Source organism: Hibiscus syriacus, unplaced genomic scaffold (assembly GCF_006381635.1).
Source record: "Hibiscus syriacus cultivar Baekdansim isolate YM2019G1 unplaced genomic scaffold, ASM638163v2 tig00110303_pilon, whole genome shotgun sequence".
NCBI classification, from domain to species: Eukaryota; Viridiplantae; Streptophyta; class Magnoliopsida; order Malvales; family Malvaceae; genus Hibiscus; species Hibiscus syriacus.
In genome coordinates, this window is record NW_024062672.1 from 113,389 (window position 1) to 119,388 (window position 6,000).

Consider the following 6,000-nt stretch of genomic DNA (forward strand, 5'->3'; position numbering starts at 1 on the left):
AAATAAGTTAAAAGCCGAAAATATTATGAATATCTATAATAAATACGGTGCGCCCAAGAATGTCATAATTCACTAAGATAGTAGATTGCGATTTAGAATGTTAATATTTTTCTAAAATTCAAAAGTATCAATGTTTTTCATAAATATCAATACTTTCGAATTAAAAAATGGAAAAATGAGAAGGCTGCAAAATATCAATATTTTTCACAAATATTGACACTTTCAAATTTTTTATAGATATCCATAACATTTTTAGCTTTTAACTTAACCCGTTAAGCTAAAAAGAATGTTGAACCTATTACTTTACAAGCAAAATCGGATTTGTATTAATATTTAATAATATAAATGATTCATACTTATAACTTAAACGACATAAAAAAAAAAGATGTTACCTAGTACGTTATCATGAACAATCTATTTTGTCTTATTTTTTTAATAATATAATAGGTTTCGTATTTATAACTACTAAACTGACATAAAAAGAAACTACCTACTATGTTATCATGAGAAACCTATTTTGTCTTATTTTTTGTAATATAAATGTTTTCATACTTATAACTTAAAATATTGACATAAAAAAGGCTTAACTATTGCATTATCATGAAAAACATGTTGTCTTATTTTTATATAATATAAATGGTTTAATACTTATAATTTAAATGATTGACATTAAAAAAATCACTATCTAATATGTTATCATGAGCAACCTGTTTTGTCTTACTTTTGCATAATATAAATGGTTTCATACTTGTAACTTAAATCGTTGACATAAAAAAAGCTACCCACTAAGTTATTAGGAAAAACTTGTTTTGTCTTACTTTTTCATAATATAAACGATTCATACTTATAACTTAAACGATTGACATTGAAAAAAGACGTTACCTAGTATGTTATCATGAGCAACCTATTTTGTCTTACTTTTGCATAATATAAACGGTTTCATACTTATAATTTAAACTATTGATATAAAAAAGCACTACATACTATGTTATCATGAGAAACCTACTTTGTCTTACTTTTGCATCATATAAACGGTTTCATACTTATAATTTAAATTACTGATAGTAAAAAAATACCTATTACGTTATCATCAGCATAACAAAATAAGTTAAAAGCTGAAAATGTTATGAATGTCTATAAAAAAACGAAAGTATCGATATTTGAGGAAATATATTGCTACTTTGTAGCCTTCTCATTTTTCATATTTTTTAAATTCGAAAGTATCGATACTTGTAGAAAAGTATCAATATTTTGCAGCCTTCACATTTTCCATGTTTTTTTTAATTGAAAGTATATATATTTATGGAAAAGTATTGATACTTTCAAATTTTAAAAAATATTATCATTTGAATCGCAACCTATTTTCTTATTGAACCATGGCATTCTTGGGCACGACCGTATTTAGTATAAATATTCGTAATATTTTGAGTTTTTAACTTATTTTTTATCGTAAGGAAAATATAAGGCTCCATTAACTTAAATTTTGGTAACATTTTATGCGCAACCCATTTTATGAATAAAAAAATATTAATGTTCCAAATTGCAACCTAATTTCTTTGTGAACCATGATATTCTTGGGTGCCACCATATTTGTAACACCCTCAGAATGATACAGGTGACCTGATCTGATCCAATATGTCACATTAATGCCACCAGAGCGTCCCACTATGAAAATTCAGGAAAAAAACTTTAACCATTAAAATTTTAAAATTGTAAAACAATTCTAACATATAATAAATTCAGTCATTAAAAAAATCGATAATACACATTGTAAAAAATAAGTTCAGACTTTTAATATCAAAGTAAACTGTAACCTATATTCCCCCTAAGTACACCTATACCGTACTCCGCAAGTAACAGCGGTAGAACTCCCATTGTTGATGTCGATAAAAAACGCATGATTAATTCTTGTAACCTGAAATGGTAAATAATATAGTGAGCTTTGGGAAAACTCAGTAATACAGAACTAGCGAATGATGCTAAAGGACACACATATAAATAATAATACATGAAAATTCCTTGTTGGTGTCGATATCCACAAGCTTCAAAGAAGATTTGGAATTTTATTAATTCTCAAGTAACATTCGGGAAGTATATAGGTAGGAAGAGTTAGAATAAGATGGATCTTAGAGATAGAGTTGACGAGTTTAGTGTGTTTCATTAGTGCGGAAAATATATATATATAGTTCCAGACTAAAATAATTTATTCAATAAAACATAGTTTTAAAGATATAGTAAATTTTAGTTTAAAAATAATATGATCGCCCTCTATATGAACACCAGAATGTGTAGGTTTCCCTAAACCATACACCCACTTGTACACCGGATAAGGACCTTATATAGCGAAAGGACTTACGATAAGGACTTACCCTGTGTGCAAAGTAGAGGAGTCTGCAGTAAGGTTTTACAAGTCATAGACTAAGCTTGAGATACTTCCTCCAATAATACCAAACCCAGAAATGTAAAACAATAATATCAAAAAATTATGATCCAAATATATTTGTATTAGAAAGCAGAAATCAGAGAAGATGTTCTTATTTCAGATAATAGAGTCATACTTTTAAAATCAGAGAAAACAATATCATTTTTAAATCAAAAAAAAATAACCAAATGCGCATGGAACACATTTGAGAGTCCAATTTATTTCTCGTAAGTGCTTGATAATTATAAGAGAAGAGGAGGCGGAACTTTAGATAAATTTCGAACTGATTTAATAAATGAGGTCCCGGGGTCTTTATTTTGAAGACAATTAATCATTCTAACATTATTCGACTGCTTGATATTATTGAGGTTCGTTTCTTCTTGTTTTTTTATTATTATTATATTTAATTGGTTCGTTGTGCTATTTGTTTTCTAGGAGTTGTTTGGATGCCCAGAAAGTAGTGGAACAAGTGGCGGAAACGGAACTATTTGAAATTATTTTTAGAAATTGACCTGTTTAGGTGTATGATAGGGACTGAAATTTGAGGTGGCAGTTATTGAGTGAAAGTTCATTTATGGACAATGATAAAAGAACGGAGAACTCGGATTCATCTTTGTGTGTGTGAAGATATTTTAAGATACGGTATTCCAAAAGGGAAGAATCTATTTTTGATTGAAAAATGAGTTATTTGGCCATACATGTAGTTGATAGAATCAGATAATGAATGAACTAACGAATGGTGGAATTTTCAGTCAATCTATATAATGTGTTTACTTAAGTGGAGAGCTTGCTGTTTGGAAGACCAAATATGAGATGGAATCTCATTGTGTTATCCTTTCATTCCACAACTACTACTGACGGAGAAGCTTAAAGGATCATTGAGAAAAAATTGTAAATTTGCAGTTGTCAATGGAAACTAAATTAAAAACCATTTGTCATGTATTTGTTTGTGAAGCTTCGGATTATATGCAACAGATTACACCTTTCCCCCTCTAAATTGGGTTTGCTTTTGAACCTTATCATGGAATGTGTTGAAGTTGCGCAAATATCCTTTGGTGTAGACTAGCCTTTTCCATGTTGAAAAGTCTTCTTTCAATATGTTCTCTTTGTAATGTTGTTGTTTCTGGAACAGAATCTTCTTCTCTCAACAATGAAAACAGTGCAGCTTTAAAGATTGCAGACTTTGGATTTGCAAGGTGTCGTAACCGGTTTTCGTCTGGGCATGAAATATTTATTACTTGACGGAAAAAATGATGTGAATAAATGGTTTTAAAAATAATTTGTGAGTCGTCATCGGCCTTTTGGGTCAGGTAGGTCGAATACCTAAAAATTATCTTTTAACAGAGTTTTTAAGAAAACATCAGTTAAAAGATGAGTTGATCTGCGTTTATAACCAAAAATTCTTTCTTTTTAATAATAAAAAGGGATTCGTGGTCGGTTATGTTTAGGGAAGGATTAGCACCCCTACAACGCCAAATTGGTACTTTTTAATATAAATTGTCTCTATATTAGAAATTTAAAAATTCAAAATATATTAATTTATAATCCATTATTTCAAAATTATATAAAATATTTATTTATTTAAAAATATCAGAAAAGGACTTCTAGGTGCCTTAAGACAGCTCTTTTCTTTGATATTAATAAATTAAATAATATTTTTTTATTAATATTTAATTTTAAAATACCAGAATAGGACATCCAGTTGTATTAAGACTGTCCTTTTCTTCGATATTGAAAAATAAATATTAAAATAATTTATTGAAAAATATAAAATATTTTTCTATATATATTTATGACTACATAATCTTAAAAAATATTTAAACAAGTAAAATTAAAACAATAAAAAACAATTAGAACTCTATATATAAAAGTTGTAAAATAAATGAAAATATTTAACTTAGTGACTTAACTTAGTGACTAAATTATAATAAAATTAAAATTAAATACCTAAATCATAATTAATCAAAATTATAGGGATTAAACATATCATTTTCCTTATTTATTAATTTGGTGACTAAATAAAATTATATAAAATTCATATATCAAATTAAAATAAATTAAAATATATACTCGGGATTAAAAAAATAATTATTAAAATTAAAGGACTAATATGATATTTATCCTAAATATATATTAATACGGTTAATGGCTAAAATATAATAAAATAAAATTTAAACATTAAATTAAAATGATTAAAAGTTAATTTTAGTGACTAAATTGCAAAGTTACAGACCTATAAGGGTTTTCTCTGGTTTCTCTCTAGTTTCCAGAGTTCTCTCTGGTTTCTCTCTAGTTTCCCTCGTCGGAGGGAAACCGGCAGCCATAGGCCACCGTACTCCGTTGCCGGCCACCGCCGCCGGCCACCGTGAACGGTGGCCGGAATTTACAAAATACCCCCCAAAGCATAGATCTAACCGTCCTAATGCCCGATATAAGGTTATTTTAACCTAAAATCCCATAATATATCGTAGATCTACGATTTTCACCTTTGGTGTTTCGGTTCTCCGATGACTCGTGGAGGCTCTCACGGCGGCGATTTCCTCGGTAAGTCTCTTTTTCTTCTTTCTTCGGTTTGTATTTTCTGGGATCGTTGGTGTAGCTCTTTCTCTGTATCTCTTTTTTTTCTGTTTGTTGTTGTCCGTTTGTTCTCGATTTTTTTTCTTCTTTCTTTGTTGTTTATGGTTGCCTCCTCCTGGCTCTCCTCCTCTTTCTTTTGCAGATTCGGTGGTGGCTTATCCACCACGACGTTCGCTTCAGACCGGTCACAAAGGGGTGAACCTCGATGAGTCACCAAACTATGTGGTGACTCATCCTAGAGTGAAGACGTGTGCGGCTGGCGTTCTGGAAGTGGAGCTTCCTGAGGCTTCAGCGGCAAGGTGACGTGGTACTGGAGTGTCAGCACCGCGTGGCAGATGGAATGGCTTCAGAGGCGACTGGAAACCCTTGAGGCGGCGTCGCACGGGGCTAGGGTTAGAAAACCCTAATTGAAACCCTAAATGTTTTTAGGGTTTCTATCTGGTTGGGCTTGTAAAATGGGCCTGATTGGGCTCTGGGTTTTGTAATTATTTATTAAATAATAATATAATATTAATATTAATAATAATAAATAATAATAATAATAATAATAATCAAATGAATCAAATGAAAAAACTAGTGTCTTCAGCTGCCCCTCTTTGCTCATTCTTGTGTTAACGAGAATAGAGCAAAGACGAAAAGACAATAAGTTTTTTTCATTTAATCTTCACTCAAAATATTGAACAAGTTCTTCTTTGGGATTAGTTCTTCTCATTATGAACTTTTCCACTGGGGATGACAATTTATCTTCTTCTATGATGTAATCTAGAAAAAAGTTGAACAAATTCTTCTCTTTCAGATGAGTTCTTCTCATTATGAACATTTCTGAAAATGTTGATGTTGATCCATCTACTTCTGTGATAGAGTTAAACAAAAGGTTAAACAAGTTCTTCTCATTATGAACTTTCTCTGGAAAAGTTTGATGTTGATCTATCTAATTCTGTGATAGAGTCAGTAAATTGAACAAACTCTTCTCATTATGAACTTCTTTTCCTTCTTCAGAT